This window comes from Ziziphus jujuba, chromosome 9 (genome assembly GCF_031755915.1).
Source record: "Ziziphus jujuba cultivar Dongzao chromosome 9, ASM3175591v1".
Classification (NCBI taxonomy): domain Eukaryota; kingdom Viridiplantae; phylum Streptophyta; class Magnoliopsida; order Rosales; family Rhamnaceae; genus Ziziphus; species Ziziphus jujuba.
This window is the reverse complement of record NC_083387.1, coordinates 14,715,267-14,729,481: the sequence shown is the minus strand read 5'-3', so window position 1 is coordinate 14,729,481 and position 14,215 is coordinate 14,715,267.

The window sequence follows — 14,215 nt, the reverse complement described above, 5'->3', positions numbered from 1 at the left end:
CCGACGGGGTCGGAATTTCGTCGGGAAGCTTTTCGGATTTCGGCTCCACAATTCTCCCAAACCGTCGTGAATTGGCGGAAACGGATGCCGGATTCGGGTTCAGGAGGTCAAACACAGGGGACTGGAGCCGGCCGGAAAACTAGGTACTCGCCGGAACAGTACTTTCCGGCGAGCCGCCGCGGTCATCGGCAACAGGACTTGAAATTTTGCAGACTTGTAGATCGTGAGGAGAGCAATCCAACGGGACCGGCGGTGACCAAAACGGAGGTCGGACGGCGGAGAAATCACCGTTTGAAGATTTCCGGCCCCTCGCCGGAAAATGCTCCGATCCCGGCGCGTCGGTGGTCCGATGGCCGTAATTTATGGTGGGTCGGCCGGACTTGAGGAGAGGATCAAGGGTGTACGGTGCGTGTGGCCGCAAAATGGCCAGAAGTGGGTCGATTTGCGGTGGCCGGCGGTGGAGGGGAAAAAGTCGCCGCCGATCTTCGGAGGTCCGATCCGGGCGCGTCCGGCGGCCGTTCGCCGTGAAATTTGGAGGTTTTGCCGAAAATGGGGAGGGGAAACTTTCTGGCCGGTGCGTGCACAGTAACTCGGCCGGAATAGTGGAAAATTTCCGGTGGCCGGCGGTCTCTCTTTCTCTCTTTCTCTCTCCTCTCTCTCTTTCTCTCTCTTCCCCGAGAATTTTATCAAATAAAAACCCCTGTGTGACACTTTTCATGCCACATGGACCAATCAGAAGCTGACACGTGGCATTTCACTGTTCACCGACCCAAAAACATTAAAATGTTACGGTATGTCAACTCAAAATTACATCACAAGAAAAAGTCAACTCCCGGCACCTTTTGGACTGTTTGCACTTCGACTTGTTTCACCCATAACTTTCAAACCGTAGCTCCGTTTTCAACGTGCTACCAGTCTACGAACTCGTGCCAACGTGTACTTCGTAACGGTGCCTCAGTCAACCTAGAATTCAGATCGGATCAAAAAGTCAACTTTTGACCCCTTTGGTCAACGGTCAAAGTCAAAGTCAACAGTCACCTCGGTCAACGTGCAAAAATTCCGATATGGTTCGGGACGGGGTGTTACATTTAAGCTCGAATCTGACCTCTGTTTATTCAAATTCCTTACTACTTAAGGGACCCATCAACATCAACTATAACCGAATCTTTGAGGGGGTTTTCCAACCACCGAACAGGTTTTTGGATCAATGTGAGTACACCAAGTATTCCTTATCTCATGGGCTTTTCGTTGATATAATGTTTGAAAATTTTGGATATCGTTTAATAATTTTTTCATTTTTAGGTCAATTAATTTAATATTAAATAAAATTGAACTATGTTAGGACACAATTAGATAAAATAAAATAAAAAAATTTGAAGCTCGATTAATGTAATTAGGATCCAATGGAATGTTTAACTTCATTAAATTGGTTTTCTGGATGAAAAGCTCCAATTTTAGATATCGGGTAATTAGGGCCTACAGTAAAATTAAACTGTTTGATGTCCAATTTAAAAAATTTTAAAGGTTAAAGTTATTTTAAAAAATTAGCAAACACAATATCTTTGGTTTGATTTTTGGATTCTAAAAGATGTTTTATTATTATTTTAAGCACCAAAACTAATACTGGAGTCAATTCAACAGAAGAGCTACTTTGAATTGTAATCTATAAATAAACTTTATTTTCTGAAATGATTTTAAGAATTATGTATTTAATTTTATATAATATATAAATAAAATTATTATTATTATTATTATTATTATTATTATTATTATTATTGAAATTATTTAAGTTACATAATTTATTTCACGCTATGAAAGAATTCTTTTATTTATCATATTATAATATATTAAAAGGTATTGATTTAACATAAATAAAGCTAAGGCATATGGCTATAAGAGCATATATGTATATTTATATTGGTATTTATGAGAATACTTTGATGCGATTATTATAAGTATTATTAATAAATTTTAGGGTAAATATCAACTTTGGCCCCTAGGTTTGGCAAATATCAAATTTAATCCCTTACCTTTTCGACGTTTAACTTTAGTATTTGCCATTAGTTAAAGATTGTTAAAATTAACGCTTAAAAGGTTAAAAAAAAGTAACTGTATGTCTTAAAAATTAAAATAAAAATGAAATATATATTGGAATAATGTATAAATATGATAAAATTACTAAAAAATAAGCATTCTCGACCAAAAAAAAAAAACAGTAAAAAAATTTTGTTATATTCATTTAATAAGTAATAAATGATTTCTATAATTTTTTAAAACAATGCCACTAAATCAATTTTAAAATAATATAACAAAATGGTCTTTCTATCATATATTAACCTTTAAATATAATTTAATATATATATATATATATATATTAGAAAAATTTTCGAAATTGACCCTAGGTATAAAAAATTACTGAAAACCAAATATTTTCAAAAACAAAGTTAAATATAGTAAAAATAAATAAAAAATAAAAAATTTAATAAAAAAAGCTCATGATATATTTTTTTTTTCTTCTTCCCATTTCCTACTTACTCTCTACTTTCCTTCTCTTCGTCTTCTTCCTCCAGCTCGCCCTTCAATTAAATTTGTTTACTGTCAAACCAAAACTGTAAAAATGGATACCAAAAATTTATATATATATATATATATATATCTTGAATTTTTTTCTGGAAAAATATTTTTCCAAAAATATTTTTCCAAAAATCTTTTGGTGGGATGATGATTGAGTATGACGATTGGATGGGTCGTTTGCATTCCTAGAATTAATCTAATAAAACATAAAATTAAAAAAAATTAAAAATTGTCTGTTTCTGGACAGTGATAGTGTGGTAGACTGGTAGTGCTGAAGATGAAGAAGAAAGAGTAGTTTCGTTAACGGGCTGTATAGAATCAGCAGTCTAAACTAACAAAAATAAATAACAATAATTAATTAAGCATGATTTAAAGAGTATTTATTACTTATTTTCAATTTGATTGTCGCAGAGAGAGACCAAACCCCAGCCAAACCCTCCATTTCAACTACTCCGTATCTGCATGTCCCCGATACAAGCTCAAGCTCTTCCTCTCACAAATGGCTCACACTCCATTGCCACAGCTTCTCCATTTCCTCCATTATTCTCCAGCTCCAGCTCCGGCTCCATCTCTGGCACTGGCCTCACATTCTTTACTTTTGCTTTTTTTATTTTTATTTTTATTTTTTGTGTTTAAATCCTGGTGTCGAATTGGAAAATGTAGGGTTGCAGAAAGGGAAAAAGAAGAAGAAAGGGAAAGGGAAGGGGGCGCACGCATCTGGGGAAGATAAGGGAAGGGGAAATGCAGTCACCTTTACTCTTTAATTTTATTTATGATTATTATTTTCCTTCATCCCAAAAATTATTTTAGTTATTTTATTATTATTATTTTGTTTTATCCATTTATAATATATTGTTTAGTATTTAAAAAAAAAATGGTTTAGGTAATCATAAGGGGTAAAAAGTAAATCACAATTGCTATGTAGTAGAAAAATAACCAACCTTAAACAGTGTTAAAAATAAGGGTTGTAGTTGATATATCATATAAGTCAGGTGTTAAATTTGATACTAGCGAAATCTTAGGAGCTATATTGATATTAATCCTAAATTTCATAAACATTTTAAGTTATAAGTTGGATACTAGATTGTAGATTATTCTATACCATATTATGCCATAGATATTGATTTATTGGAATACAAATATGCGTGCTTATTTGACCACCTTCTATTTAACTTTCCATCTGATCTCAAATATTATTTGATCAAATAATATTTGAGATCGGATGGAAAGTTCTAGTCTGTGACTTTTTTAGGACGTCAAGGGTTATTTTTCCCTCTGTAATTGACAACACTAGGACATTAGTTGTGTTCGTGCGATATGTTATGGTAATGGTTATGATACACAGGAATATAGTTAGTACATAACAAATACAGCATATGCTTATTTGTTTATATATATATATATATTTGATTATCGATATTTAAAAAGTGTGATTCGTAAAAGCATTAATTATTTACAAGGTAATGGATATAATTTGATTTTTAATCTCCTTATATGATTTATGAAACTGCTATATTTTAGGGATAACCATGGATTTTGTGAAAAATGTTTTTTAAAATAAGAAAACTTTCAAAAAGTGAAAGTGAGGTCTTAAGAGAAAGCATTTTTAATAATATTATTTATCTTCATAATATCTTACTTGTTCAGTGAGTTCATCTCATAATTTTGTATTTTAAATTGTTTCTCTAAGTTTCGCCTAACAATTAGTGCATATTATGTTATTGATATAGAGGGTTTCCCTATACGGGACCATTTTGAGTGCCCAAAAAAGGTCCTAAAAGTGGTCCTGTAATCGATGCTTCAAAATATAGTAACATCTATGGAAATATTTAGAAATATCGAAAATTAATAAAAATTTATAAAAAATTACAAAAATTTATTTAAATAAATGGAAATTTTTTATTAAAACTTCAATATTAGCTTATTTATAATAAAATTGCAAAAAAAAAAAAAACATATTTGATAAAAAAATTTGTTACTTAAATCATATAAAATAATTTTATAGTTACATTATAGACTTTATAAATGTTATCTCAATATCATATAAAACTTGTGGATGGTTAAAAATTATTGGTTTCTTTCCCATTCTCATTGTGAGATGTAAAATATGATAAGTAATTATTAAAATATATATCTTTTTGATAATTTTACATGTAATTATTAATATACTAATTATATGAATCTTCTATTAAATATGGTTATCATTGATGATAATCATTATATGATATTAAATATCAAAACAAATTCTTCATAATATTATATTTCTATGTTACAGTTTTATATTATTATTTTTTTATTTTTGTTTAGTCAACTTTTAATATGTAATTGCAGGGTTCTAGTGAATCCTCTTTGTACAAAATATATAACAGAGTATATACATATATATACATTTTATCGATGAATAAAACTTATTAAGGTTATTCATTCATTTAATTCTGTTAGCGTATATCACTAAATATTTGAAAGGCAATTAAAACATAAAAAAAAAAAATCAATAAAGTTAATTTGGCAAAAACAATTTCTAATCATCAATAGTATTTATAAATAATTTTGATAACAAATTAAAAAATAAATTTAATAGGTATTTTCAAATTTTCAATGGAAAATTTTTGTGGAAATTATGGATTTTTTAACCAAATTGGTAAGCATTTGATGTTAATATTTTAATAGAAATTTCCATAGACAAAATTTAGAAATATCGAAAATTTTAGTTCATATTGTAAAAAATTATACTTGTTTCCATATAGAGTCTAGATTTCCTTTCTATATGCTGAAAAACAGAAATTTTGCAAAAATATCATAGAAATTTTCTATTTTTGAAACCATGGTTACAACTCTATTGCCTTATTCAGACAAATTTCAAAAGAGGAAGAATGGTGATGCATTGTTGCACTAGTTATGGACATACGACATTTTTGGAAGTGGTTATGGTACATGGATTTTTTGAGATTTATATTTATGTATATATATACATATGGGTTTGGATGTAATTATGGATTTGGTTCTCAATGAATTTTGATAATATACTATGGCATTTAAAACTTTTCTATGATTTCTGAATGTTTTCACTGAGTTTTGAAATTCCTTATATTTTGTGGACATACTTTATGGGTTTTATGAAAATACTGTTACAAAACAGAAGAACCTTTAAAAAGAGTGAAAATAAGGCTTTGAGATAATGGATTTTTGAAAGTGTACATGTATATATATACTTTTCAATATATTGTTGTCCACACACTGATCTTGTTTGATGTTTACTTTGTTTTCAATTGTCATCCTAAGCTATTGCTATCAGGTCCTCGCCACACATCTAGGCATCTTCATCACGCCCATCCCTCTACTTTAGATGTATATATTTTTGTTTCTTTTGCTACTCTAATGGATTTGTACTTGTATATATTCCTCTTCCCATATACCCAAAATTTGTACTTTTAGAAATGCTCTGGTGGACTAATCATGATGTGTTTAACTCTAAAATCTCTTATCGTTCATTTCTTTGAGATGATCGAGTCATAGACTCATTGCTTTTGATATTCGAAAAAAAAAATATATATATATATATATTTGGAGATTGTGGTAGCCATTATGATTATTGTTGTTGTTGAATATTGTTAGAGGTTTTCTTATCCACAGGTACAATTAGAGATATGTTCATTTTTACAAAGAAGGTTCTGCCAGATTTTTGGTGGAAAGTCCGATGGAGTTGTCCCTAGGGAGGATCCCTTTAAGTGCTCGGGGAAGGGCCACGAGGGCAGTCCTGCCATCAAGGCTTTGGGTTTAGTTGGAAGAGCCATTACCAATTAAGAATCTTTTAATCTATTCATCTATTCTCTAATTTTAGTTCTTTTTTATTAAATTTTTGTATTTGGCTTGGATAATGGTCTAATTATTTGTATTTTCCTTGGTTTAATTGAAGAACATATGCATCTAGATTGAGAAATTGATTAGGTATTGCCTAAATTGAAGAATCAATGCTTGAGTATGCCTAATTTGGTAGATTGAGATGATGGAATACAAACTAAGAGCTATTATGAGATTAATAAAGCCTATTTAGGTCTTGGGCAACTTTAGACTTAGCCTTATTTAAGCTTTTATTAACCAATTTGGCTTGGGTGATTAAAAGGGGAATTAAATGCATGGTTAATTGGTAAAATTGAGAAGAAATTATAATTAGAGTGAATTTTTTTTATATATTTTTCTTACCTTGAGAAACAAAGTGAACAAATTTAAAAGCTCTTTATTGAAAATTGAATGGGAAATTAATTATTAATAGCTAAATTAAGAAATCATATGTTTAGTCTAAATGAAATTACAGTCATAAAATTTTGATTCATAGAATTTTGTTAGTGGTCAAATTTTTGTTAATTATGGACCAATAGGCCTTTTAGTTATTGTGGATAAATTTTAACTTAATTAATGAAATGAGGGTAGATCCAAGCTACTTTTGGGGCCCATGAATGGAGAATGGATTGATTGGCACAAGTCCATGTCATAGACTCATCAAATTTGTTTGCAAAAGTCTAGACCACTAAGGGGGGTTGTAAGTCCACATTATGAATAAATTGATTAAAGCCTAGTAATAGCAAAGCCCATAACATGTTTCCATTACATCTTTTACATTAGATTTAATATAGATATTGCATTGTTCAAGAAGCTTTTGTTTTCCTAGGAATTTATCATCGGTCTCATTTCACATGGCTCATGCATGCCATACCTTTGAATTCAATATATTGCCTTTGGGTTTCTTTGATTCTTTGGTTTGGTAAGTACACATGCATAAATGAAAGGATTTGTCACAAGTTTTGTTATTCTTTGTGTGATAACATTTTCTTCACATTTCAAGCAACTTTTGACTCCATGGAAGCCTGCTCGATTATACTTGGGTGTCATAAAGAATAAGTTCATCCCTGTGTCTACTTTATTTTTACAAAAGTTTGAATTATGTTCTCTGGTTAAGAGGAGAGGGGGGGGGGGGGGGGGGGAGAAAGAAATGGAAAGCATAATTTGTTTTTTTTTTTTTTTAATATATATTGAACTTTTATATTTCATCTCTAAAAGAGTTTTCTATATTCTTCAAGAAAATTTCATGGTTTTACAACTCGTCTATCAAGATCCATCCAGGATAATTTACCAAAACTTTAGATAAGCCCTGATCTTAGGAGAAACTCTACCGAACCATCTTATGAAAAATCTGGTAACATCTCACCTAAGGGTTGAACATACCCAAAAAATTCTCTGCACAAAAACACACTTCTATATCATACCACCTTATTTTTCTCATCTTACTACAAAATTTTTCACAATAGGCAGTGCTTCAATAACAAAATATAAAACTATATATACTAAAAATAATTTAATAAATAAAGAATACTTTTAAATATTCACGTCCGGCCACACTACTCACTAAGTACCGTCCTATATTTCTATATCGCTTATGAACACACCAATGCATAATGTAGATAGGAGGGTAGTAAAACGAAAATAACAATAGTAATATTAATAACAATAATAGTACTATTCGCCCGAAGGCTATCTGCATTACTTGCCCAAGAGCTATCATACAATAATAATAATAATAATAATAATAATAATAATAATAAATGTTAATAACAATAACAATAAAATAATCATAATAATAATAATAAATACAATAATAATTACAAGAAAAATAACGACAATTAATAACTACAAATAATAATAACAATAATAATAATAATAATAACAACAACAACAACAATTATGATAATAATTAACAGCAATATCAATGATAAATAATAATAATAATAATAATAGTAATAACAAAAATAATAATGATAACAATAACAATTAAATATTAATAACAATAATAATCATCACAATAATTAATGATAACCAGATAATAATTAACGATAATAGCAATGATAAATAATAGTAATAATAAAAAAATAGTGACAATAGTAATAATAATAATAATAAATCATTAACCACAAAAAAATAATAATCCGAAAAAAATAGTAACTTTAATAATAATAATAATAATAACAAATAAGGGTAAGAATAGAAAATCATAATCATGAATAGATAAGATAAAATAAAATAAAGTAAAATAAAATTTTAAAATTTATAAGTAATCTAAAAAATATGCTACTACGTAACCCCATGATATCAATTATAGCAGGTACACTACTACCAATACGGTCTAGGATGGTTATCTATAATGGCCGTCTGACCCCCTAGACTCGTAGGTAAGAAAGTTATGAAGCTAAGTCATTCATGGGCCGAATCGAATCGTTGTCCCTATATGGTGTAGTACATACAAACATATTATAATATATATATATATACATATCTATGAAAAAGATATTTAATACACCACATGATATACCAATGGTGTCAGATAATACTTAGCGTCTCGAGCACTATCTGACGTGGAGTTTAAAGAGAGAAGCATGTAATTGGTCACTTTGGCATCCTGCGGCATCGATTGCTAATAATTTATCATGGCTAAATTGTCGTCTTTTGAACGAGGGGAGGGTGGCTGATGTCACCATGCACTATACTTACCATATCTTGGACCCATAACTCCCATAGGATAGCCATAAATATATGCACAACCCGTAATGACAGTAATCCTGCAGCCAAAAGAGAGACGGCTGGTGCTCACTCTGCATTATACCTGTCTATCATTTCTCACCACAACTCACAAAGGACAACCATGAATATAATTTGCACGCTGGTCCATAACATAGTAAACAACCATCCTGCAGCCAAGGAGGGGGACGACTGATGCTCACGGTGCCAATATACTTGCCAACCCTTAGGTCCATGGCTTCCACAGGATAGCCGTAATAAACAACCATCCACCGGATGGCCATACATAATTACGCACTAATCAACAATACAATACAAAACACTAGTACTGTATGATCCATCTAAAAGCTAAAAAAAAAAAAAAAAATTATAACATTACAAATACTAAAATTTGATTAAATATAACCAAGCTTATATACTTTTACTAAACCCATAAAATTTTATATTTTATATTTTCTTTTAAACAACCATATAAATCCAACAATTTTCTAAAATTAATTATCACCAAAATAATTTCAATTCCACAATTATCCAAATGCACAAATATATTTTATACACTAAAAATTATTATTCTTCTTAAATCATTAAAATTTATTTATGCAAAGATTATACTAAATCACATAAAATTCACATGTAATTTAATTTCACATAAATACATTTTACCATATGAAATGAATACAACAATAAATAAACACAATTAATTTCTCCAAACCATATAATAAATATTATATAACAAATATATATTTAATTACATAAATATACACAAATAAGTATATATGTCAGGACCCATTCAAGATCCTTCATCTGAACCGTAGACAAACCCTAATCCTAAAGAAACACCATTGAACATTCCAATGGAAAATTCGATAGTATCTCCTCTAAGAATTGGACTTACCACAAAATTTCTGCACAGAAAACATACTTCTAACAATATCTCCGTATTCCTTCCACCATACGATAATTTATTACCACAAGTTTATAGCACTCAAAAATAAACAGGGAACCAGTACAATATTAATTAAATAGTTAACCAATATAGTACACAAAGCATTTTAAAGTTACAACTAAGTATGGAATCTAATACAACAAAAGATAAAAAGAAATATTACAAGATAGGAAATAAAGAAAGGAAGACTTCTTGGACTATCAGCAACAAATATAAGACGTCGAGCTTGCCCCGAATCAATCAATGTTTGCTAGCATGAGCCTAGAGGAACGAATTTAAAAATATGCGATGCTAATCATCTCAGTGAGTGACCCAATCTACTATATAATAATTATAATAATAATAATCATAATAATATAATAAACTTGATTAATTAATAATAAATAAGTAAATAAATAATAAGCATATGAAAATAATATTTTCTCTCAAAATCCTCACTATTCACTTAATTGAAAAGGTTCCCCTTTTAAAATATTTTCACAAAATCCAATATTTGTATATTACAAAAAATCAAGGAAATCCATAAATAACAAAATGTAAATAGAATACAAATAATGTGGAATTTAAAATTTAAGGTTGGAAATACTTTAAGAACAATTTATTAAATTTATAACAAAATATCATAAGGTAAAATAAAATCATAAATAAACTTGTACTAGAGAAATTTGGCGTAAAAACAAAAATAAACTCCATATATAAATTATAAAATTTATTAATTAAATCAATGAATAAATCAAAGAAATAGTTTAATAAATTTTAAATCTCATTTTGAAATAGATAATGAAATATGATAAAATTCATGTTAAAATCTCAAATTAAAATAAATAATACAAACATGATAAAATGCATTTAAATAATCAATATAAAATAAGTAGAATAAATCAATTAATTAATAAAAGAAATATTTAAATTGATTTAAACATCTATTTGAAATAAATAGTAAAAATATAATAAAACTTATTTTAAAACACCAAATCAATTTAAATAGTAAAATTATGGTAAAATGCATTTTTAACACATCAATTGAAATAAATGATAAAAACACCATTAAATACATTTTAGTATTAAATACTCTTTTAAAACAACATTTTAATTTTAAGTACTCTTTTTAAACATTGATATTTTGGAAATCGTATCGAGAAAATCACTTGATACACTAAACTATATACTAGTGATGCCTGACGGTACCCAGCGTTCCGAGCACCGTCCGATGGGGAGGTTAAAGAGAAAAACCGGCATATGGTCGCTTGGCGTCCCACAGCGCCGCTGCTCTCAGTCATCCTGGCCATGAAGGAGAGTGGATGATGCTTACTGTGCATTATACCCTGTCAGCCTTAGGGTCCAATAGCATCCACAGGACAACCCTATAACCTGCGCTCTAATCATATCCACATATACAGTACAGAACACCAATACTATATGGTGCATCTAAGAACCTGTAAAACCATATATTTTCTAAATCTCGAAATTTCATAGATACCACTTTTCAAATCTATCAATCTACATCACTTTTAAACCTGTAAAATTCCATATTTCTTTTTAAATCATCATCATAAATCCATCACTTAAAATCCATGAATGAAAATCTATCAATTTCACCATAGCCAGATCAAATCCATGAATAATCAAATGCATAAATATATTTTTGAAGCATAATAATTTAAAACAATATTTTTCTCAAAATCCTCAAAATCAATTTAAATCAAATATATCATTAAAACCATGTAAAATTCATACATAATTAAATTTCACAATCCATCAATATCGTAAAATAAATCCCAAAATTATTTCATTGCATAATACATTTAAATAAATATTTTCCTTCAAATCTGTAAAATCAATCCATATAAGAAATAATATAAAAACCACATGAAATTCATATATTCTTAATTTATTATGCAACATAAAATCAACATTAAACTTAATAATAATTTATTAAAAACTTTAAACCATAATTTCTTAAAAATCAAGATATGATTTTAGGCAACATATATTTTTTATTTCTCCCAAATTGGCATCATAAATTCAATAGAAGCTTTTGTTGAAAGTCCAACACATAAAACATACTTTTCCAAATAAGCAATTAACACAAAATATATATAATTTAACATCCTCAAGCACACAAATCAATCCAGATCCTCAACAGGATCGGTTCCAATATTCACATGTGCACCTAAACTATCAACGTCACACAAAACCAATTAAATTAATATTTTAATTGGAAAAATTATATACGGTTATCCGGGGAAGCTAACACAAATGTTAACCAAAATTTACGAATAATATACTGAAATGAAGCTCACGATGCGAGGATTACAAATCAAGTCTTACCTTCTGGAGATCAGATCTGTGATGGCTGGAATCTCACCAGAAAGATTCCGGACTTAATGTCCCAAATTCTCACAATCCATCAAGAATTCAGGGAAAAGAACCTTGGATATGGACTCAAGGGGGTTAAAATAGTGGGGAAAGATAGGTGGGGTGATCGGAAACTCATCGGAAAAGCTCACCGCCGATGGCCAATGGCTGTAATTTTTAGTGGGGAGGTAGATTACGGAATAGGTAACTCAACGGGACCAGCAGTATCGAAAATGGGTGGCTGGTTTGGGAGAAATTGGTGGTGGAAGGAAACGGGCAGTTACCAAAAAAAGCCCATATCTGGGCGCATTGGCGATTGGTTGGTCGTGAAATTTGGGTAGCCAGCCAGTTTTCAAGTGGGCCTTCTGAGGGCATGGTGCGTGTAAGGCTTGGGTGGCTAGAAGGTGGTCAACCGGCAATGGCCGGTTCTCCCTATCTCTCCTAATCAAAACAACACCTGTGGGTTGGTCCAGTCCTTGACACATGGCATAGTGTCATTGGACATCGTGCACACACATCAATTGAGGCCTGTAATGATATCTCAGAAAAATTGTACAGATCTATAACTTTCTAACCAAATATCCAAATTAGACGTACTGCTAGTCTATAAACTCATATCGACGAGTGCTTTAAAACCATAAATGAGTCAAAGCAAAATTTGACAAAAATAAAAAGTCAAACCTAGCACCCTCAGATAGTTCGGACCACATCTTGTTTTGCTCATATCTTTCAAACCGGACGTGCTACTAGCCTACAAACTTGTGTCGACACATACTTTGCAACGGTGCCTCGGTCAACATAAAATAATATCCAGATCAAAAAGTCAAAATGGGACCCACTTGGTCAATGGTAGTCAAACTCGATCAACGTGGAAAACTTTCAGTGTACTTCGGGACGAGATTTTACAATGTATATATGTATATAATACTTATATATTCATGAATATATATATATATATATATTCATGAATATATATATATATATATTCACACACATATATTCATATACATATACACATTCTTTCAACAGATATATAAATGTATACACATATTCATATATTCACAAAACATATATATATACTATATCAATCTAACACATATCCACACACACTTATACATATATATATATACAAAATGTATGTACGTACAAACATACACATACATATATGCACATAAACATGTATATATATACAATCTAATTCAAATTTTCAATTTTTCACATTTAATATAATAATTTATTCAAAAATGGCAACTTTTCAAATACACCACTATAATTTGCAAGTAAGGTACCAATGGAAAGTTAAAGAAATGAGGAACACGTTACTAACCTCCGTTGTGCTCAACTAGATCGGCGGTGCCGAAAAATAGATGGAAAGTTTTGACCAAACTACCCTCCATTGTATCTCCCAAAAGGTTTGGAACTTGGACAAATGGAGGCCATTTTTGAGGTCAGAGGATCAAAAGCTAGGGGGAGGGCCAAATTCAAGGTCAAAAACCAGCAAATGGGAGGTGATCGGCTGCTAGTTTTGGACAGCCGATTCCGACATGTCCGTTGGCCAAACGGCCTGAAACTCGGCCATCAGCGTCACTGTCTATGGGCTTTCACGCCAACCAATTGGTGTCACTGCCCCGTGACTGGAACACGGCCAAATGGCTGGTCAATAGAGAGATAGAGGGAGGAGAAAGAATTGGGGGGGGGGGGGGGGGAAGAAAAGAAAAAAGAAAACTATAATATAATAGAATAGAATAGTTTATTAAGGATGAGTCT